Here is a 25,061-nt window from a genome sequence, read left to right on the forward strand (position 1 = left end):
CAGCATACAAAATCTGTATGTCAAAATTCAAAAACAAGGCACAACAACCCAAAAGCGCACCCTTTATGAGAAATGTCGTCGAAATTTTGTTTCCAAAACACCACATTATTTCTTATGCTAAGCTTCGAACTGAAGTCGTAGAGCCACCACTGCTAGTTAGTGAAGAAGAAATATTGGACATAGCCGGAAAAATTAAAAGGAGCAAAGCGCCTGGCTTAGATGGCATACCAAACAGAGCCATAAAGGAAGCCATGACTCTGAAACCAAAATTATTCGTAAAAATTTACAATGTGTGTTTAAAAGAAGGAATATTTCCTGACCCAAGGAAAGACCAGCGATTGGTTCTACTTCCTAAACCAAAAAACCTTCACCATATCGACCTCTGGGCATGCTTGACACTATTGGCAAAGTATATGAAAGTATTGTAAAAAACCGCTTGGAGTTAGCAAACCAGAATACCGGCGGATTATCAGAAAGACAATACGGCTTTATGAAAAAGAGGTCCACCATTGACGCACTATACGATGTCGTAGACGCTGCGAAATGCACAGAGGGTGGCAAGTGATGAAAAGGCGGAACAAAAAAATATTGTGCGTTGATCACCCTGGTTGTGAATAATGGCTTCAACTCAGCAAAGTGGGCAAATATAATCAAGGCTCTATATGACATTCGCGCTCCTCAATATCTTATGAAAATTGTTGAGTTATTTTGAAAACAAGCGACTTGTATTCGATACAGATGAATGCACCAAGAGCTACTTTATATCGAGTGGAGTATCGCAAGGCTCGGTACTAGACTCCCTTCTATGGAACATAATGTTTGATGGGGTGCTAAGGAAACACCAACCGAAAGCTATTAAATTAGTAGCATATGCAAAAGACCTTATTGCGGTAGCAGTGGCTAAACACCTCGATGACCTCCGGAGCAAATGCAATGAGTGCATAAACGGTCTGTGCAAATGGTTCTCCTAAACGAGTTTAGAATTGGCTGAGCAACAGACAGAAGTCTTGCTCATAAGTACAATAAAATTAGAAGAAAGTATATCTCTCACCATAGGGGAGTGCGAGATTCATTCACAGCCACACCTAAAATATCTGGGCGTAATCATAAACTCACGGTTCAAATTTAAAGATCACTTAGAAAACACTGCAGATAAAGCGAATAAAATTCTGAATGTCTTATCAGGAATGCTGGCAAATAAAGGCTGCATGGGTTCCAGCCGACGTCTTTTACTCGCAAAGGTAATGAGATCGGTTATGTTATATGCTTCTCCAATATGGATCCAGGTACTAGGGATCAACGCATATACCAGACAAATAAACACAGTGCACAGGCTGTCGGCACTAAGAGTTATCAGTGCTTTCCGAACAATTTCAAGTGATGCTGCTGAAGTAATAGCCAGTTCGTTTATAGCGTCTAGGGCACAGAACACGCTACAGTTGCCAATAAAACTGGCCAATTTTGAAATCACGGAATGGGCGGAAGAGTTATTCAAAACTCAAATAAAATCTGTCCCATTACCCTCTTTTCCCCCAAAGCGGATAAGCGCATACAAGCAGAAGCTATTGTCTTACCGCAATTAACCAACATGCTACCAAGCTATCATATAAATAGAAAGCATTGGCAGAAGGTCTCACACCTAAAGGTAGCAGACCCATACTGCAACACCCCATCTCAAATAGATATTCTATTAGGTAGCGATCTCATACCACAGATAATACTCGAAGGTATTGAGGAAATATCAAGAAACTTATTTAAAAAAGGTGAACTCAAATCAGAATATGATGGTGTGTTAGAAGAATACCTCCATTTAAATCACATTGAGGAAATAAACCCAAGGGAAAAAATCGTCAACAGCAAATACTACTCCTTTTACCTACCTATTTATGCAGTAGTAAGGCCAGACAAAAAAAACAACAAAAGCAAGAGTTGCATCAAAACTCACTATCTGGGGGAATTCCCTAAATTATATCTTATTTAGAAGACCCACACTCCAACCAGATTTAATGCTCCTGATATTAAATTTGCGTATATTGAAATACGCATTCAATGGGGACGTTGAAAAACTGTATCTTCAAATAGTCGTACATTAAGGCAGTGGTCGGCATGAGAGGATCTGTCACTGTGTTGGTGAGCACGAAAAAAATGTAGCCCAGAAATTGGAATTAAAATTAAGCAAAATTAAAAAATAAATTATTGTTCAATAAAATTTGAAAATTAAATAAGTATGTTTTCACTACGTTGAAGCAAAAATTATATGAAAATATTCAATAAAACTAAAAGCTATATATAAATAAACGATTATTCAAATCTCAGAGCAAATAATAAACAGATAAATAAGAAGTTCTGCAGTTTCTCTAAATGAAAGGAATAATTTATATATATAATATAAATATAGCTTAAACTAATGGTTTAACCCTCATCGAGACCCTCGGGTCTGGCCAGGCATATTTTGTTTTTAAATGTTATTTAAATATATTTAGAGTGTAGCAAACGACTTGCGCTTCCAGGTAGCTTCCTAGAATTTTATTGTCTATAGAATTCAGAAAAAAAATTCAAGGATATCGAAAAGGACGAAAAAAGGATATTATAATATTACACCTTGGTGCACCAATGGTGCTTGGCTAGACCCCATATATTTTGTATGAAAATATATGTTTCTATCACTTCGCACGGCATATAAATGTTTTCTTGTTCGTTACATGTCCAAATTGGTTTGTATGTTTATCTAGGTCAAATACTTTAGCCGCTAGAACGTTTTAAAGGTTAAGAAAAAAACTGTAATTTTTCTCAATATGTTACATTTTTTGTGAACGCTATTGCCACGCCCCTGGTAGGGATAGAGGGGAGGTTGAGGGCTTTCCTGAAAGCCCCAGGGATGAACTAACTCGCAAAATGGTTTTGATCCCCCCCGGCCCCATACCCCCCAACTGTAGTGAAACAAAAGGGGGGACATGGTGAAAACCCAGTTTCGCCTATTACCACGCCCACGGTAGGGCCTTGGGGGCGAATTATACATTTGCTGAAAGCTCTTGAAATTACCTAACCGGTGCAATTTATTTGATCCACCTAGGTCAAATACTTTAGCCGCTAGAGCGTTTTAAAAGGTTAAGAAAATATGTAATTTTTCTCAAAATGTTACATTTTTTGTCAACGCTATTGCCACGCCAAGCGTGAACAAGGCAGTCAATTTGATTTCAACTAAATCGAGAGGTAAGAAATTTCAAAAATGTATCTATATTGTACATATATGAGCGTAAATACAACAAGTATTTCCATACAAATGTATGTAAACACCACTTGCCCTAGCCAAGCACCATTGGTCTCGACTAAGTGTATCAGACCGTTGGTCTCGACCAGGGTTAATGTTATATCTTTAATACATTTATCTATATCAATCTTTTTATGATTCCTTATTAAAATAATATTTTTTAAATGGGTTGAAGAAATTTTATTGCGTTGTTTGGAACAAATAAATTTCAAATCTGAAAAAATTTGTTCACATACATACATATATAAGTAGAGGGAAAAATGATAAACATTTAAATGAATTTTTTTCTTTAAAAAGACATTTTCGTTCTTTTCATCTAAATAATTAATATTATAAAAAAAATTAACAAAATGTCTTTTAAGGATATATTCCCTATTATCCTTAAAAGACTTGGAACATAAAAGGCATTGCATGGCACCAAAGGCATTTAGAATCATAAAATATTTCTCGCAGGGCATATTTGGTTTTGCGCTATAGTCTTGCGTGATGTTAATTCGTTGCTGGCTCGACGACGACTGAACGATAGAGCGTAAGCGTACGTGTGAATGTACAATTGTGCTAAGAAATGCCGACCACTGCATTAAGGCGACCAAGATTTTCAATGTGTTATGTTCCGAAGGTCCCCCACCAGTCCAGTACCCGACTTCGAATTAAAAACAGTTACCTTTGTTAAAAACTCAAACGTATGTACAGTTGTGTTCAAAATAATAGGAGTGCATCACAACATAAAATACAAAGTTGTTTTTCAACAAAAACAAGAATTTTATTAATTTATTTTAATCCACGAATTGTTCATTTTATGCAGGCTTTTTATGCACTTTTAAATTTTTAGTAATACACAGTAAATGAAAAAAAAAATTATTTAAATAAAAACCTCAATAATTCGGTGTTCAAAATAATAGCAGTGCATCACAAAATTCAATAAAACTAATAATAAATTAAAAAATTGGAAATTATGACTAGTATATATAAGTTTGTTTAGTTAATATTTAGTCGAGTAACCGCCATTTTTTATTACTGCAGCACATCTGCGGGACATGGTATCGATCAGATCACTACACCTGTTCAGCGGGATTTGCTGACATATCTCGTGGACTGTGCTCCAGAATTCCCTTGTATTTGATAATCTACGGTCAGCATCTTAATATCTGCACATAAGCTTTCTATGGAATTAAGGTCAGGCGACTGAGCAGACCACGACATAACCTCAACTTTATTGACCCGAATGTATTCCTTTGCAGATTTACTTGCATGTTTCGGGTCGTTATCTTGCTGAAATAACCACTTTAATGGCATATTGGCTAACATCGAAAACGTACTACTGCAAAGTTTTGATGCGGTTTTACTACAGTATTTATACATCATCTGTATGCAACATCAAATAACATTGTATTACTATGCATTGTTAGTTTGACGTTTTACAAGACTTTTACTGCAAAGTTTATTTTCGCAAGCAGCTGTTTAAGAAATTTAAATTCAGCGAGCGTAAAAATATCAAAGTGGATCAAAATAAAGCCAAGAGTGCAATTATAAACGTTTTCTCACGCTTCTCTGAAAATAAATGCACAAACATTCAAATTTTTCGTAAAATATTTAAATCAAAATATAAAAGAGTGAGCATTTTAAATAATTTCAAATATAATAATGATAAAAAGCACATTAGAAGAAAGGTGCCTAAAAATTCTGGATTCTGGAAAACTATTAGCGAAATGCCAATTGATGTATTTTTCTCCCACTTTAGGATACGTGTAAGGTAACTATACATACAATATGTACATAAGTATACGTTTTATATATTTTACAAAAAATACATTCACAGAAGCTTCAAACTATGTTAAAGCCATTATGGAGAACACCTCGAACTGGTCGGCCTTGCTTATCGTTAGAAAGATGTATATACATAGCTCTATGGAAACTTAGCTACCAAAACAGTTTCCGTGAATTAAGTGATCGTTTTCTCTTAAGTATTGGTACTGCATATTACAACTTTATTCGTACAATAAAAGCAATTGGTCGCTTAAAAGCAAAGTTAATAAAATTTCCAGCAACCGACCAAAGCCAACGAGCTACTGTCGAGCAGTGTGAGTCTAGTCGTACTATGCCCTTTTCCATTTGTGTTAGGGTGTGTTGATGGAATGCATGTTCGCATTCAGCAGCCTAAAACTGATAGCATAAACTATTACAATAGAAAAGGACAATATTCAGTTGTTGTACAGGCAAGTATTATCTTCTTCAGGTATATTTAACACTAAAATGTAACTTCAATATATGTAGGCAATAGCGGATAGCAAAATGCGTTTTACTGATGTCTTCGCTGGATATCCAGGACGGTGTCATGATGCAACCATATGGCGCAACAGCCCAATACGACAAGCTATCATAAACAAGACGCTTAAAATTTCGCCACAATATCATTTATTGGGAGACGGTGCCTATCCTTTAGAGACTTTTTTAATGGTACCATACAAAGATAATGGGTATCTTACACAAGAACAAAAAAGATTCAACTATGTGCAAGTTCGACAAGAGTCTTCATAGAGCAGGCTTTCGGTATTTTGAAAAAAAATTTCGGATTCTTAATTATCTTGAAATCCAGAACTTGGTCTTGGCAAAGCACATAATAATGGATTGTATGGTGCTTCACAATTTTATTATTGACAACGATGATTGTAATATTGATGAAGAAACTATAATAAATCCAATAGACGTTGAATATAATTCACAACCTGATGTGTCCACAAATATTTTAAGAGAAGAAGCCATGCGAAAAAGAACTAATCTAACCACTTTACTTTCAGCTTAATATTTACATGCTTATATGCAATGGCTGAAGCAGGAGTCCACATGTTAATTTTCAGTCCCTTTGTAATGTTTTTTTTTGCTAAATTTATCTAAAATTTTTAATTTGAATTTCAGCTTACTGTATTTTTATAAAATATTTGACAATCATATACTTACTTCCCTATTAAATTGTGAAATTTAATATTTCATTTTTAAAGTTTTAATAACATTTATTTATAATTTGTACTTCATGTGCTTTAGAGATATGAATAAATAAATTCATTAAAAATTAAATATTCGTTTCGATTATTTAAAAATATAACATTGAGAAAAACGTTTAAAATAAGTCGTAAATGTGCTATGCACAGTTAACTAGACTCTGTCGGTAATGTATTCTATTGGTTATTACACATCGATGTCAGTAGCAAACGGAGGCTTCGCATTTCTTCCACTTTTTGTTTTTCCACTTCCAGCTTTTCTTTTTCTACCTGCATCAACTCTTTTAAAATTGTTTTGTCTGCAGAGGCTGCTTTTTCCAAAAATTTTAGAACCTCGAACTTCTTTCGATCTGATTTTGATTTTGACTGTGGCAGTCTGCTATCTAATTCACGAAAATCACCAGTTCCACTCAACATATGTATCATATAGCGATGAATCTAAAGTCTCCTGAGGAACGGTCACATCGCTGCGAGTGCCGTAAACATCGTCCATTTCCTCGTAAAATTGCCAGTGGGTGGCAGCTTCTCCTGATGTATTATTTCATTTTTTAATTCGTTTCTACGTTACCATAAAATTAAGAAATTTCCTGGTTATATCATCACGACTGAATGGGAATTTGGCGTCAACTTCTTTAATATTATTTAAAATTCTTTCCCACAGCACTGACCTTTTTTGCGTTTGGCAGGGAAATCGCCCTCATAACGCAGTCGGGTTGTCAGAAGCAACTTTTTGCGCTCGTAATTCCATTTTTTGCTAGATTCACTAAAAATAAACCATTTAAATATAAATTAATAAACCAATAAAAGCTATGCTTACCAATCCGAGTCCACCATCGTTGCGTTCAAACTTTGAAAAGCATCAAGTTTCTTTGTGATGCACGATTTTCTGTATCACTGCGTATCGACTACCGAGTTAAAGCGCTTCAAAATATGATGTAATGTAATAAATACTGCGGATGCTTTATCGAACTTCGAACTTTGTTCGTATGCAAAGCAATTGACGATTTCGAAGTTAGCCATTCCATTCCGTGATGGCAGCATAACTTTTTTCAATATATACACATACACGTATTGATCCATGGTTTCTTTTATCAGATGGATTGGTGCCACGCCGCTCATAGGTTTCTGCTAGTGCATACTGCGGCTAAAAATGTAAGGAGTTGTCGCAGGACGATGACATTTGGTACATCATTGTTTTGGATTCCAATCAAGAAAAAAATGAAAAAATCAAAATAACGCCCCCGTTTTTACGCCCACCTCTCATATAAGGTGAAACTTAATTTTTGACCTACAGCACTGATTTTTGGTACATAGCATTTTTATGACATTATATATGTTGGTGTTAAATTTCAATAATATCCGCCCACTTTTACGCCCACCTCCCATACAAACTAAATTCTCTTTTATCAAGTCTCTTTTAGCAACTTTTTTACATCTTCGTGACAGTCTAATTTTTTTAATTTTATTTTAATACGAAATATGTTTATGTACGGACCCGAAGACATTAATAAGTGATGCATCACATCTTCGTTAGTGGATATGCGTCCAATTCTTCTGGAATGATACATCCTATAGTTCCTGTAATCCTTGTTATATATATATTGCATACTTTTGGGCGGTAACTTGGCATTTTAGAGTATCTCATTGTTTTTTTCAAGGGGGCAATTTGGGGCAGCTGAATTTTTTTTTTTATCGTTTAGCTGAGACTTCAGGCTTTAATTCGGTGTATGTATGTCGACAGCGGTAGACAGCGCTAAAAAGATGCACCAATTTTGACGTCCAAATTATGTTGTTCCACAATATTTTTTATGCATTATTTTTTTTAATGGATTTTGATGCACATTTTTTCTTTGATACATATTATAAATGAAAAATAATAATAAAGTTGAATTTCAATAGTTGTTTTATTGTATCAATGATTTGACTTTTGAGTAAATTTTTTGCTAATTTTGATGTTTTCCACATTCACCAACTTTGGGCAGTTCTGGACAAAAAACTAATGCAGATAGAATCCTAATACTTTGGGAAAATAATGTATAGATAGATGGTAACAAACTGTGAAATTTTCATTCAAATCAGACAACATGCCATTTTTGAATTTCAGCCACGGAAATCCCAATGTGCGCCGTTGTACAAGAAACTTTCACACCATGAACTACCTTGTTTGACGGTCTTAAGGGTGTATTGCGGACTATATTCCGTATTTGGTGGACGACTGATATACTGCCTAGACCCTGTGCCACCAAATAAAACTACCTTAAATTCCTCTGTCCACAACATATTTCTCCATTTCTCCGGTTGCCAGTTGCCATGTTCCTTGGCGAATTGGAGCCGTGTTCTAATTATGTTTCTTTGTCAACTATGGAACTTTTCGCAGACTTCGCGCAAATAAATTGTATTCCAAAAAGCGTCTACGAACTGTTACGTCAGTAACATTAAGATCTAGACGCTTTTTTATTTCTCTAGACGCCGTTTTGGTATTTTTTTTAGACGACTGGAGTATGCGTCGATCGATTACTTTAGTAGTTTTGCGTTTTCGTCCACGTGGTTCGGCTTTATTTTTGTAGGACAGGGAATTTGATATCATTTGATCAGAGCACCCGAATATTTATTTAATTTCTTTATAAGTTTTCCCGTTTGTTCTAAGATTTTTAATGATTTCACGCTTTTGGTCGCTGCGATGTTTTCCTCTACCCATTAATTCAAATAAATGACCTATCCTTTAAAAAATCCCATCCTTTTTATTTTTTTGTACTTACTTTTAAGTTTTTACAGATTTTGCTTAAATAAAAATGTATTATACCACTTGGTAGCTCACACTCCTATTTTTATGAACAGCGCGATTTAGTGACCGACACAGATTTGAACTCATAATATTGGAAATAATGTAAACAGCTGAAGTTCATGCTTTGTGTTTTACCTGCTGAATACCGTTAGAAGTATTTCATGAAAAGTGCTTGACGTTCATGATCTGACATGATAAATTTTTTGGGTTAAATATTTTTCTCAGGGGCACTCCTATTATTTTGAACACAGCTGTAAATGATATTCTGTCTGGAAGTCACAGTCTTCCACAAGCATACGAATCATTATCACAGGTAATACAAGCCCTAAAATCAGCAGGGTTTCCATTAAAAAAGATTACTGCAAATCACCCAACTATATTAAAAACACACCAAAGGAAAATTTGTTGGACACTAATTTCCTTATATTCATACACGACTGAGTCCATATCCGCATTATCCGCCATAACAAAAATACAGATTTCATCCTCGGTGGCAAAACTTTTCGACCCCGCAAGATGGCTTTCGTCAATTATGATACAAACGAAAATCTTAATACAAGAATTATGGCTAGATGGAACCAACTGGGACGTACAAGTGAAACCTCTTCGCTGAGAAAAATGGTCCCAGTTCGCTAACAATTTGAATAATATTTCTCAGATACAAGTTCCACGATGGGTAAACTATTCCCCCCAACACAAAGTCGAATTCCATAGCTTCTGCGACGCCTCTGAGAAGGCATACTGCGCTACTTTCTATTTGTGCACGCAAGGTGACACCACGATCACAAGCCAATTAGTAGCAAAAGTGGCTCCTTTAAAAACACTAAGTCTACCACGTCTTGAGCTTTGTGGCGCACTACTACTGTCAAAATTAGTAGCAATGGTGCAAATGCATTTAAACATGACAAAATGTAAATTATATCTATGGTCCGAATCTGAAATTGTACTAAAGTGGTTAGAAAAAACACCGCATGCATGGAAGACGTATATTTCTTACCGAACGTCTCAAATTCTTGACGTAGTGGGGTCAGCCACTTGGCGACACGTAGCCAGCGCTGACAATCCTGCTTATCTAGGTACAAGAGGGTGCAAGCCCCTGCACCTTGCCACCACCACCCTCTGGTGGAATGGCCCCCGATGGTTAATAGAGTCTCCTGATTCTTAGCTACAATCACCCATGCGCAACATAATCGCCCAGCGCGCTACTTCAGCCACAATATATCACTTCTAAGAGAATTGAAGCCGATTATTAAAAAGAGCTCACTTTTAGTTCTAAACCCATTTCTAGACACGAAAGGTCTGGTTCGTGCCATTGGTCGGCTTGCTAATTCAAGCCTAACATACAACGAAGGCCACCACATAATAATTCCAGAGAGGTCTCTATTTGCCACATTATTCCTGAATTACATCCACATATTAATGCTACAAGCCGAACAGCGCCTTATGCAACATAAGATGCAAGAAAATACGAACGCAGATTATAGCAGCACTTCCACCTCAACGCCGCAATTTCGCTTTGCCTTGCATCACAACAGGTGTCGAATTATACCCCCAAGCTCTGCTCATATGGGCGGTTTATTAGAATCAGCTGTGAAAAGCTTCAAATCCCACTTCGGAAGAGTTCACGACGTTATTAAATGGCATTGAAGCTGTTCTCAACAGTACTCTCGCAAGTCCCCTTGGATTTCATTATTTCATTTCATAGCCTTAACTCCAAAGCATTTTCTCAAAGGAGCACCCATTCTGGCCATCCCTGAGCCAGGCGTGGAGTCGCTATCCCTAGTAAATCGATGGGAAAGAATTAAAATTATCCATCATAATTTCACCCGTCGATGGAAGGAAGAATACATAAACGATCTCCACAAAAAGTATCGTTGGAAAACTACTGAAAAGCGCCAAAACTTGGAGATTGTGTCCTCATCCATGAAGATTGTCTGCCCCCTCCCGAATGGCGGGCTGGCCGCATAGAAAATCTACATTATGGCTCCGACGGTCACATACGAGTCGTTGATCTCCGTACACAAAACGGAACGATAACCAGACCGCTCATGAAACTGTGCTTTTTACCAACCACCGATGATCGCGAATCCGAAAACCACAAACAACATACCGATATTATCGCGATACAATAAAATCATCAAAATTAACAATAAAAACTATAAATAAGCCCATAACAACCGGTCAGATTATCAAACTGTTCAAAATAACAAAGAAAATTAAGAAAAAATGGTCGATCAATACGACGACACATTCATGCCACATATCCTGGCATGATCACCATGTCGAATTATCTGACAGAAATCTATAATCAATAATCTTTTCTATGCAGATTAACATAGATGTAGATACGTCAGTAGCAACAACGTAAACTGCTCGGGCGGCGGCCGATGTGCAACGCACCGGGCCTACACCAACGCCCAGCACAGCATCTGCACCGGCAACAACGCCGTACCCAGGCACACGGGCATTGTCAAAACTGCCTTTCGCACACTCATACCACTCCGAAGTGTGAGTCAAGGGGTCTGTGCCAAATTTATAACAGGCCGCATCACACGTTGCTACATGACAACTCGATACAAGAAGTGAATCGGCCACCCATCCATCGCGGCCGCGTATCCCGTCGTACACCAGCGGAGTGGAACCTCGTTGCGGCGTCGATAGCCTGGACCAAAACCGCGACTATCCACGGGTCTTAGCAGCGTAGCGTGGCAACGCTACAACAGCTCCAGCGACTCCTAGGCTAAACACTCACCTAGTGGGACCGGGATGACTAAATGAGCCTCTGACTTTATAAACACCTCTTCTTACCTTCCACATCACACGCACACTAATATTACCACATCACTAATACAACCCACATGAGGACACCATCCCACATTAACAAAAGGGACCGACGTACGGAACACAGTCCTTTTCTGTTCTCGATACGTGCCCACAAACGTTTAAACAGCCGCCTCCCCAGATTCAGCTTTTCATTGTGTCGAATTTGTCGCCGTTTGTTAAAGGATGAGTGCCGGGAGTTTTATATATTTTTACAATAGCAGTTTGTTATAACAAATAAACATACTGATTTTGCGCGATGGCATGGAGCTGAGTCATTCTGGACGACAGCATGAAAAGAATGTTCATATTGCTTTTCTACAAAAGGCCCAATGCTATCCGCTTTGACCTTTTTACATCGTTCTGCCTTCATTATTTCGTAAATAAATAATAAAGGGTCACGTGCGTAACAAGAGCATTAATTTCTTTGCTTTTTTGCTGGTCTCTTACCTTTTGAGCTGAGTCTCGTTTTACTTTTTAATATTTTTGATAAATAACATATCATTTTCTTAACTCCAATTAAAACAAGGAAGGGCTCGAAAAGCGAGGATGGAGAAATGTGGAGAGGTTCACGCAAGTAAGGAACGTTTTCTAATTGACAGTGAATGACCAGAAACGATTCTTTTACATATAGCTCACGCAGCTCACAAATTTCGGTCTTAGACAATGTATCCCATGGGTAGCAACGGACATCTGTGAAGGCGAGCAAAAGTGAAAAGGCGACCCAGCCCTCTCCAGGGTTGTGAACTGGGTTTGGGGCCCCGACATGTAAAAACACTACCAATGAAAAGAAAACAGCCTGAGATCAGAGACCTCCTCTTTGAAAACGACTCCTGCAAATGTGTTAAGGATTACGATTAAAGGTGCGGTTCCCACGACAGCCGGTTCTACGCACCGGAATTGACTCGGATTTCATCCGACCAAGGGCTGATTTTTCGGCGATCTAACCCCGCTTGGATTGGTGAGTACTAATGTGTTTTGTCGTCATTGGAGCAATGCCTTGCAGTAGGGTTGCTCCGTATCCTCCTGACTCGTGCTGGCGTTGAGTCCAACCCAGGCCCGGAGGAATTTTTCTGCTGCGTATGCGCAAAAAGGCTGGATGGAGCCATCTTAAGACCTGCTCTGGCTTTAAGACTCACAAGGAGTGGACTACGCGTTACGTGGCCCCATGGTGCTTACGCAATACCGCGAAACAAGCTTCTACGGCTGTGCAATCTGCACATAGTTCGCGAGCCGCGCCGCCACTCAATCAGAGTGGCCAACAGAGGACCTCTACGGTCCCCAGGAACTCAATCAGGCAACATAGCTTCCACTCTGACTTGTTCCCGGCCCCAACCTTCATCCCGCTCCAATCCTCGTGCGAGAACCAACCAGCAACTCTTGGTTCCTCGTACAGTCTGTTCCGTGTGTCAGAGCGTCATACGTCGGAGTGTTACATCAGTTAAGTGCAATTCCTGCACTGGCTGGTGTCACTTCCCGGCGTGTTCCGGCCCTCGCACCACACATGAGTGGAGTATATCGTACGTTGCCCCATTCTGCAGGAGTCGACCCCTGCAACTCACAACAGTGGCGTCGCCAACCAACACCCCAGCGAGACAACCGACCCTGCGGGTTCTGCAGCTGCAACAAATACCACCTACACGTCACTCCCTCACCTCCAGGATCACCCACGGACACCCGCGACAAACTCGAATACTTCAATTTAACTGCAACGGACTCTAGAGTAAGATCCAGGAATAGTTGCACTTATGAATCGGGAACGTGTATCGATAGCAGCGGTCCAAGAAACCGGTCTTCTGAGTTGTGCCGGTTTCAACGTGTTACGTAAAGATCGCGAGCATGATAATGGTGGTGGCCTAGCCGTCATATTGCACAACACCGCGCAGTATCGTCTAATTGATAAAGACATCGACCGCAGGGATACTACCCTACAATGTCAGGGTATAGCTATCCGGTCAGGCGATGTCGAGCTCGAAATATTTAATAAATAAATACCCCTAGTTACATGTTGCGCAACAGGATATCACCCGAATATAGGTGCGCTACTTCGTGATGAAAACCGTTTGGTACTAGGCGACTTTAACGCGCATCACGATCTTTGGCATTCCTGCCTGTGAAATGATCGTAGGGGGATGAAACTGGCGGAACAGATTGACGATTCGACATTTTGCACAATGAATGACGAAGCCCCCACCAGAGTTATGGGCACCTGTAATAGCTCGCCGGATATTACCATTGCTAGCGGTGGTCTGATAAATAGCATAACCTGGCGACCTATGCTAACTCTTGCATCAGATCATCTGCCCATAATTATCTCGATCGAGAAACCTCCTGATTTTGTTTCTGTGGACAACCGCACCTACATTAACTTTAACAAAGCTAATTGGGTCGGCTTCACAGAATTTACTGAGAGCATCTTCAACGCTCTACCTATTCCTACGGACGTATACGTACGCTACCGCTCGCTTCATCCCGGCTGGAAGAATAGCGGAAATCCGCCCTAATTTCCCAGCCGAATCAGCCGTTTTAGCTAATGAGCGCGACACCTTACGCCATGACGATCCCCGAATAAGGGATCTCAATTTGGAGATTCGGCGTATGGTAAGCCAACATAAGCGGACGAAATGGATAGAGCACCTGAAGTCCTGCAACCTCTCCACCGGTGTGAGTAAGCTTTGAGCTACTGTCAAAGCTTTGTCAAACCCGAAGAGACATGACGACCGAGTTGAAGTTCAATTCAATGGTCATGCCTCTTCGGACCCGAAGAAGTGCGCGAGCTATTTTAGCCGGCAGTTCACACTACACCCTTCGGTTGACAAAGCTAAACGATGTGTTAACCGACGGCTGCGCAAAATGCCAAACGACGGCGCGCCACTTACTTCCACCGACAAGGAGGTTCAGGGTGTCATCAAAAAAGCTAAACCCTCCAAATCCATTGGCCCTGATGGAATCAACATGCTAATGCTAAAGCATCTAGGCTCGACGGGAGTAAGATATCTCACCAAGGTCCTCAACCTGTCGCTGACCACTCTTCAAATACCCGATGTGTGGAAAGTCGGAAGAGTGGTCCCACTACTGAAACCTGGGAAACCCTTCAACAAAGGGGAATCTTATCGTCCGATAACTCTCCTCTCCCCAGTAGTGAAGACACTTGAGGCCATGTTACTCCCGACCTTTACTCACCACCTGAGTCAGCCAGCCACCAGCATGGATTCCGAAAAGTGCACAGCACCACCACAGCACTTAGCGTCATAAACGCCCATATAGCTCGTGGCCTCAACCAGAAATCACCCTGCGAAAGAACGATCCTCGTAGCGTTGGACCTGTCAAAAGCTTTTGGCACGGTCAACCACACAACGCTACTGCAGGACATTGAAAAAACTACGCTCCCTCCAGGGTTAAAGAGGTGGACCATGAACTATTTGTGCAGTCGGCAGTCATCCGTACTATTTCGAGGTGAAACATCTAAAGAAGAATTAAACAGGGGGTTCCGCAGGGTGGTGTCCTCTCCCCGCTACTGTTTAGTTTCTACATCTCGAAACTCCCACAACCACCAGAGGGAGTTTCCACAACCTCGTACGCTGATGACTGCACGATATTGGCGTCGGGCAATGGAATCGATGGCATGTGTTCGAAGGTAAACAGCTACCTCTCCGACCTTTCTCGTTTCCTTACTGCACGAAATCTCACACTTTCCCCCACCAAATCCACAGCGACCATATTTACAAACTGGACGAAGGAGTATAGACTTGAGCTCGACGAGTCTCCGCATGACACTGACCACCTCTTTGCATGCCCCACGAACCCTACTCATCTAACACCCTCCTCCCTTTGGTCCGACCCCGTCGAAACAGCATGTTTCTTGGGCCTCCCGTTAGATAACATCGACGACAACACAAATGACACTTACCATCCCAAAGGGGATTGAATTTCCGTTAAAACAAAAACAACAACAGGACAAGGACTGAAACGAGTATGTCCTTGTGGCATTTACTATAGTGGCCATATAAAGGAGCGCAAATCCGGTTTCGGATTCGTGGTGGAAGAGAGTCTCTATTGCCAAGACCTGGCATTCATCCCGGCTAATGAACGTATAGCCACAATTCGTTCAAGTTCTTCAAAATATAGCTGATTTGCGCCCACTTCCCGACGGAAGGTAAGGACGATGTGATCAAGGATGCTTTCTATGAGCGCTTGGAGCTTACCTATGAGAGCCGCCGCCCCCACGATCCCAAATCGTGCTTGGCTACTTTAACGTCAGGGTGGACAAAGACGATATCTTTGGTATTACGGTCGGCTTCGGTCCAGCTTCTATGATGAAACATTTCCAAATGGGTTAAGGCTGATCCACTTCACCGGGGGCCCGAAATATGGTTATCTGTAGTACTAGATTCCAGCATAAAAAGATTAATCAAGCTACCTGGCTGTTTTCGGATCAAACACTCCCTAACCACATCGATCATATGTTGATAGACGGAAGACACGTCTCCAGTGCTTTAGACGTGCGTACTCTTGTAGAACCCTTCTCCAGCCAGCTGGATGGCAGTAAAGCCATAACCAGGAGATGGAAAATCCGTCCATTGCCCGACCATGAAGAAATTCGAATAGCCCGAAAAACAACAAAGCGACGGGGGCCGAGGGATTGACGGCCAAGCTATTCAAACACGGCGGCGAAAAACTAATAAGGAGCATACATCACCCTTTTTGTAAAATAGGACGGACGAAAGCATGCCCGACGATTGGAATTTAAGTGTGCTCTGTTCAATGCACAAAAAGCGAGACACCATAATCTGCGCCAATTACCGTGGGATAAGCTCCACAACGTCGTATATAAGGTGCAATCGAGCGTATTGTGTAAAGCACACCGTCAACGAACTGACTAGACCTTATCAGTGTGGTTTTAGACCAGAAAAATCAACAACTGACCAGATATTCATCATGTGGCAAATCTTGGAAAAGACCCGTGAAAAGAGAATCGACACGAGAGATGGTCTCATTTCAAAGCTGCTTTTGCAATGTCTGAGTTTGGTATCCCCGCAAAAACTAACACGGCTGTGTAAACTGACGTAGGAGCGATACCAAAAGCTCCGTCAGGATCGGAAAAGACCTCTCCGAGCCGTTCGATACCTAACGAAGTTTCAGACAAGGCGAGTCACTATCGTGCGATTTCTTCCATCTGCTCTTGGAGAAAAGATTTCTCCAATTGGCGCCACCTTGCGAAAAGAAGGTACGACTGGCCCGCGTTAGTGCCGTCTACGCCAGTAAAGAAGATTAGGAATAGCTAAGTTCGGGTGCATCCGCACAGGTTATACTCTTGCAACTTGGAAGAATCAAATCCAGGGAAATATTTTAAAGTGTAAATTCAATGATATAGAGTAAAGAAAATCGTGGTATTAGTTATATAGAGGCTATGTCAAGTTTTTGCTCAAATTTATCTATTGTAGGTACAAAGATACAATGTTATGAATAAAACACGCTCTTTTATTTTCATTGGGATAACTCACATATTGGACGATAGCTGGAGGCATGAGGCTTGAACAATTATTATTAGGTTTAAACATTTTCAGTATAAGGTGGCACACACTAAGGACATTATTCGTGCAAAGTGTGATCCCGTTGCATTAATTGCATCTTGATTTGTGAACAGAAAACTAAACGAATCAAGTGGAATTTAAAATTGTGGAAGAAGAATGTCACGTACTGCTACACGAAATCGGTAGGTCGGGTCCCTCGATATGGGATTTCACCAAAAAGTGGGCGGTGTCAAGCCCATCGTCCAACTTTCACAGCAGCTCCGTAAAGCTCTCGAATACCATGTTGGATGTAAAATATAATGTCTCTGGCGTAATTAGTTAGTGATTTATTGGTAGTTTGGAATAGTACCGCTATATGGGAAGTGAGCGATTTCATACATTTTCACATTGTCGGTCGGTCTCATAAGATTTGCACTTAGCAAATTTAGTTGTTGTATTTTAAGTGATTTATCAGATATGTACATTAAACTTGTTAGAGAGCAGGGCCACGCCAACTTTTTCAAAAAATTTTGCCCACAGGTGCCCCGTACTATCTTAATTTAGTGCTTAGTTATGGCACTTTATATGTTTTCGGTTAATGGCGATTTGCGGGCGTGGCCCATCCACGAACTCGTTTTTTTTTGTACCACATACCAAGTTTTATCGAAATATCTTAACGGGGGACGATTCTTTCAGGGCTTGGAGTTCTCTGCGGGCATAAGTGCTCTACAAGTTTTGGTGATTTTTTCTCAAAGAATTTACTAAAATCATCCCGCGGCCCCGAACACCGGTTTCAGTTCTACGAACCTGATCGCGGCGCTATTTTCTAGACCAGCGAGATCCTTAATGTATCTCTGTACTTTGTATTGTTAAAAACTACTAAAACAGCGATAAATCAATAACTAAACAGGTCAGATTCTTTATTAATAGCCGGTATAAAAATTCGACAATGGGCGTGGAACCGCCAATTATTAGGTTAAATGTCATATCTCAGGGCCTGCTAGTTTGATTTTAACCAGATTCAGTTCTTCTAACATTCTTATGTTACAGTGTGAAAATGTGCGAATTCGGACTGCAGCCACTTTCCATATAACACAATTTTAAATTCAATTTGAATTTTTCATTTCCAGTGTACAAAACAAATATAACGGAATAAAATTTTTCACGAATAATACCTTTAGCGTACGCCATCTTATGACCGACAATTGTCCAAATTCAAAAAATACTGCACCGAATATTTGGAGCTCAGATCCTTAGTTTACTTTTTACGACAAATATCGATCAATGTGTGAGACATATATTTAAAATTCAGGGATAAACTTTTCCTGGCAACGGGATGTCTGTGTGTCGAAAATGGCTTGAATCGTGCAGTTATCTCCCATACTTAACAAAACGATTTTCAAACTTCTAGGTGACTTTATACCGAATATATCGGCCAACGTGTGAGTTATATCAATGAAAATGAGAGAGGATGTTGTACTGATAACAGTGTATCTTAGAACTTAAACTGCTTCTTCTTCTTAATTGGCGTAGACACCGCTTACGCGATTATAGCCGAGTTAACAACAGCGCGCCAGTCGTTTCTTCTTTTCGCTACGTGGCGCCAATTGGATATTCCAAGCGAAGCCAGGTCCTTCTCCACTTGGTCCTTCCAACAGAGTGGAGGTCTTCCTCTTCCTGGTACTGCGTCGAATACTTTCAGAGCTCGAGTGTTTTCGTCCATCCGGACAACATGACCTAGCCAGCGTAGCCGCTGTCTAATTCGCCATATCATTTGGCGGGTCCCAAACTCAGCGCACAACCCTATGTAGGGGGCCCCAATATAATATTCGGGTGACTTTACTCTATATGATTGGTAATGGTATGTGAGGTACCTTAATGAATCTCAGGGATTTTATTAGTATGTGTCATATTCATCTACACACCATGACTCTTTGCTTAAAAAGCTTGCTATTTATTTGTTCTGCTCTGAATTTATTGTCCATTATTATTGCTTTGGGTTTACCAAACTTTGTAAATTGCTCAGCTTTTATTTGTAATGTTGTTTTCCAATTTGTATCTTTGATATAATATGCTGTTGCAAATTTAGTGAGTTTATCTATGTTCCAAATGATCTACATTTAATATGATATATATATATTAGGGTGCGTCATTCTGAGTCAACCTTTTTTTTCAACTGAAAAACACGCTCAAAACTTTCGAAAATGTGAAAAAGAAAGTCACTCAAACGATGAGCTCTTAATATTAATATTATCGATTATTTTACGAGAAAACTCGATTTTCCAGTAGATTCGGATTCGAGTTTACCATCCCTACTAGCAGCCATCGCGTGCACATATTATAACCTCCGCATAATAACCACCACAAAAAAAAAATGATTTTTTTTCCATGTAATTTATATGGAAAACAGAAAATTTGAAATAGACACCTCTTAATATTAATATTAAGAGCTCATCTTTTGAGTAACTTTCTTTTTCACATTTTCGGAAGTTTTTAGCCTGTTTTTCAGTTGAAAAAAAGGTTGCCTCAGAACTACACACCCTAATATGCATATGCACTTACCCAAATCATACTTATAAATTACATAATATTCAGTATTATTTTTGCCTACGCTGTAATACAAGCCTAATAATAATATAAGTATGTACATACCCTGATTTAGGGGTATATCTAAAACATAAAAAAACAATAATAAATCTTAAATTAGTAGAAGCTGTGATAACAGCATTAATTACATACAATAAGCGGTCCGGAATTTGTATTGAACAAAAAAAAATAAATAAATAAGGCATACAAAGTACTAGCGTTGATTAATCGGATGTGTAGGGAATTTGGGAACAATTGCTCGTTAACCTGCCTATTCTCAGCAATAGTGCTAGCTATTCTAGAATATGGAACAGTGATTTGGTCCCCATTCACGGACTCAATGATCAACAGAGTAGAGAGAATCCAGCACAAGTTCTGCAAAGCGCTGCTATTTCATAACAGACACAGAAACGATATCATTTCAACTGAAGACGCCCGAAGAATCCTGAAAATAAATGACCTGAAATCTCGACGGCAGGTAGCAGACCTCATCTTATTCAAAATACTCAATGGATTAATTGATGCCCCAGAAATCCTTGCAGACTTTGAAATCGTACCAAATGAGCTTAACCTTAGACAGATGAGGATCCTGAAAACTTGCAGATCGAACAAAAACTATGTAATCAATGGCTCAAAGGAAAGAATCTGTAGATTGGTAAACTCTTTGCACGTTGACATCAACTTCTTCAGCGGGTCTCTACAGAACCTCAAAACGATCGTTAAAAAAGCTTTATTAAAATATTAGCATACGAACTAGGTCACGAGTTTAATTCCTAATTTTATATGTTGTCTTATTTAGCATTATAATTGTTATTAGATGTATAGTGCCGATTGGCGTTAAATAAATAAATAAATACAATAGTGCGGTTAAGAAAAACGATTAACGCGTATTTTAGTAAATTTACGGGAATAACAACTCTTATTTACTTAAAAGAGTTTTCGGTTTTCGGCATTTATCAGATAAATCTCATCAAATTTTTATTTTTTTACAATTTCAAAAATGGCTTACGACGATAAACACCTGCAGAAGCTACACGCTCTAAGCACGGTACAAAGGAAAAGAGATCAAAAGATCACACAATATCGAGATTTATCACTGAAAGTGATAGCTTTATAAGATATTGCACTAGGTTTCAAGCTTTCCCTGTTACTGATGTCATGGAATCAGTTTTGAATATAAAACTAGAAAGTGTTAACAATCTATGGGCACGCCTTCTGGCAGCGTACGATACAGTACTAGATACTGACGACGCAGAACTCCCAGAAAACACAAAAGCTTCGGCGACAGCCAAGTGAGATAACTGCCGCGACCAGTACGAGTTAACAAAGGGAATGATAACTGAACAAATAAGTTTAGTAAGGCCAAGTAGAGTCACTACGCCCCCTCCCAGAGTAGTTACAACACCAAAAGGTGACCTAGATAAAGGCATGTATCTAAAAGTACCAGCTTAGCTTGTGATACTAAAGTTTTTAATAGATGTTATGACCAATGGCCGTCCTTCCGAGACATGTTCACTGCCGTTTATATAAACCATCCTAAACTTTCACAAGCACAAAAGCTATACCATCTCAGGTATAAAACAAAAGGGAAACCAGGCAGTATCGTTAAGCAATTCGCTTTAAATGACGAAAATTTTAAAGTGGCTTGGGAGGCACTGGTCGAAAGGTACAAAAATGAAAGGGTTATGATAGAAAACCAAATAAAACTCTATTGCATTTGCAAAAATTCAACAAGAAACTAGGCAGGAATTTCAAAATTTATGCTCGTCAGTGACCAATTGTTTATCAGTGTTAAAAACACAAAATATCTCCACAGAATCGTTTGACCCTATTATAGTAACCAATTGCGCAGAAACACTGCCTGATGCTGCGTTATTACGATGGGAACAATCACTAGTGGAAAGAAAAATAATGCCCACCTGGCAACAGATGAAAACATTCCTCCCTGCTCAATACGAGGAAGCTGAGCGTATAGACAAAAAACTATAAAGCCAAAAGGTCATCAAAATGACTCAAGTAAAAACTTGTTCAAACCCCAAGCCAGTAATAACATACAATATAATAGACACGTTAATAAAAGTCACACATTCGTGTCAAATCAAAGTAGTCAATGGCAATCATTGTGTGAACTCTGTAAGGGAGGTCATAAATTAAGATCTTGCGAGATTCAAAAAATTATCCGTTTCTGATAGAAACAATCTGGTCCGTCAACACAAACTTTGCATAAACTGTCTGTCGAATTCTCATATGACAAAACACTGTGAATTCAAATTCAATTGTGTATACTGTCAGCGAAAACACCACTCATTGCTTAATGTTCAAAAAACCACGGGGTTAGTCGCTACAACTACATCAAGTAATCTCGAAACCTCAAATCCCGAAAAAAGGGAAAAACAACCACGTTGCTCTAAAGCAGCAAAATTTCAAGCGCTTCATTCAGAAAATGAAAGCAAAATTATTTTACCCACTGCGGTCATCACCATTGAACGTTAAGGTGATTTATTCAAACTAAGAGCGTTAATAGATCAAGGCTCTAAAAGAACCTTTATATCATCTAAAGCTCAAAATCGGCTAAAATTGCCTGTCAAAAATTAAAATTTCCACATTTCGGGAATGGGCGGAAGAATTATACAAAATTCAAACAAAATTTGCTCAATCACCATAGTTTCTCCAAATGCGGATATACGAATAGATGCACAAGCAATCGTTCTACCGCAACTTACAAATTTTGCTCACATCTCAAATTAGCAGATCCCAACTGTCATACCCCATCACAAAGCGACATATTATTAGGCAGTGACTTAATACCTCAAATAATTCTTGAAGTTATAGAGAAAATCTCCAATAAATTGTTAGTCCAAAATACAATATTTGGGTGGATTATAAGCAGCGTTTGAAAAACTACGCTACTCTCGTAGCATTTCATTTTACTCTTGCTACCGCTCTCACTTTGTCGGGAGCCACAGCGTAGCCTTAGTATAACAATGTAAAGTATGTGCTCTACTCTGCTCCGAGTTTTGTTAGGTAAAAAAACTATAGCTGGAGCGGGAGCAAAAAATTAAATTCTGCGCTATGCTCTGGCGTAGCGGTAGCAAAAAATTGGGAGCGGTAGCACAGCAGAGCAAATGAAAATTTTCATGTGCTACAGCTTTCGAATGTGTTTGTTGTTTTTTTTTTCTTTTTTGCTACTTTCTGGCATTTACAAGTATGGTACAAGTTGGTATATAAAAGAAAGTCGTTTATAACTCAAGAACGGCTGAACCGATTTGGCTTAAAATTGGTGGGGAGGTAGTTAGTTTAGAAGCAGGGTAAGGACATAGGATACATTTTATCTCTTTATACTAAATTTCAATACAGTTCATAAATACAAAAATTATATTTCAAATCATAAGCATTTGTTCAAAATTTATGTAAGAATCATTTGAAAATTTTAGTAATTCAAAAATAGAAAGAAATAAGTAAAAATTTTCATTTCCAAACATGCTTAGTATATGGGTTATACTGATTTTGCTTCTTAACCAGGTAGTTTTTTTTTTAAGACGAGCCCGTCCGATATATTTAATATCACAACAAAAAATGGCATTGGAATTCTCATCGTCAAGGCACTGCGGATACTTTGCTAGATTATTGGTCAAGGACGCAAATGCATTCATAACAAACCAAACGCGATATCTAACATAAAGATATAACGGAATAATTGGAGTGTTGATAAAAAGTTTTATTATATTTTTAGATATACAGAAATCTTTTCGATTCTTTGCAATATACATTGAAGTATGTATATGCGTACAATTTCAAACTGATTCTTCCTAAAAAATTATAAAATTACTAAATATTGGGAATGGTAGAATAGAACTGCAAATACACAGTGCAATGGATTAACACATTCGCGTAAATTGCGGGAATTCCCGTCATTCATGTTTCCTTCAATTAAACAATTGCGGGAATTCCCGCGCTATATTCCCGCAATTTCTTCCGCACATATAAAAATGCCATAAAATACCTCTGATCTGTAGGAATTTAAAGATAAAAAACCAAGATTGTAGTGTATTTTCTATGGAAAATTTTTACATGCCTCGGTCCAGTTCTTAATGTAAATATTTAGGGCTAAAATTTTCAGGGAATTTTTTTTTTGGGTATTTCCAAGGAAATTTCGTGACTGGACTGAAAAAAATTAATAGTTCAAAAAAAAAACACCCTACTGTATATAAAAAGGGGGAAAGTATATGTTCATAGTTAAAATTAATTTCGAAAATTCATAGTAATTGAGTATTGTAATACATTTGGAATAGATGATGTTTTTGGTAATATAAAATTGGTAAATATTTTACATAAAAAAAAAAAATTATAATTTATTCAATTATTATCTAATTCACTTTATTAATATATTTTTTAAAATATTTGATTTTAGATTTATAAAGGCACTTGACGCAACAAGTGCCAAAATGATTTGCATAACATTGTTTTGTTTGAATTATTCAATTAATTCAAATATTATGCCAGAAAATAGCAAAAAGAAAAAAGCAACAAACACATGCGGGAGCTGTAGCACATGAAAATTTTCATTTGCTCTGCTGTGCTACCGCTCCCAATTTTTTGTTATCGCTACGCCAGAGCATAGCGCAGAACTTAATTTTTTGCTCCCGCTCCAGCTATAGTTTTTTACCTAACAAAACGCGGAGCAGAGTAGAGCACATACTTTACATTGTTATGCTAAAGCTACGCTGTGGCTCCCGACAAAGTGAGAGCGGTAGCGATAGCATAGCAATAATTTTAGAAATTTTGCTGCTACGGAGTAGTAAATGAGAACCCTGATTATAAGTGGCCAAGTCACTGAAAAAATAAATTCTTTCACAACACAAGTGGAAGATATCACAAACGAATATTTAAATAATGTACTTAAAAAATTCTGGGAAGTAGAATAAGTACCTCAGATTACTCAACTTTCAGAAGAAGATCAGACATGCGAAGCCTATTACGAGTCCACAACAACAAGAAACGAATATGGTCGTTATGTTGTGAGACTGCCATTCAAATGAATCAAAAAAATGGCATCCTTTTCATGTCACATAAGGTCCATATTATTG

The 25,061-nt window shown here is 38.8% G+C and overlaps 1 protein-coding gene and 1 long non-coding RNA gene across 3 annotated transcripts in view; both read right to left on the minus strand.

Moving 5' to 3' along the window:
• LOC126764318 (uncharacterized) overlaps nt 1-25,061 on the minus strand; it is a 271,263-nt gene that overhangs the window by 48,946 nt on the left and 197,256 nt on the right. The gene's annotated exons all lie outside the window — the stretch shown is intronic.
• LOC126764167 (uncharacterized) overlaps nt 1-25,061 on the minus strand; it is a 68,086-nt gene that overhangs the window by 31,013 nt on the left and 12,012 nt on the right. The window lies entirely within an intron of this gene.

Source organism: Bactrocera neohumeralis, unplaced genomic scaffold, assembly GCF_024586455.1.
Source record: "Bactrocera neohumeralis isolate Rockhampton unplaced genomic scaffold, APGP_CSIRO_Bneo_wtdbg2-racon-allhic-juicebox.fasta_v2 cluster09, whole genome shotgun sequence".
Lineage (NCBI taxonomy): Eukaryota > Metazoa > Arthropoda > Insecta > Diptera > Tephritidae > Bactrocera > Bactrocera neohumeralis.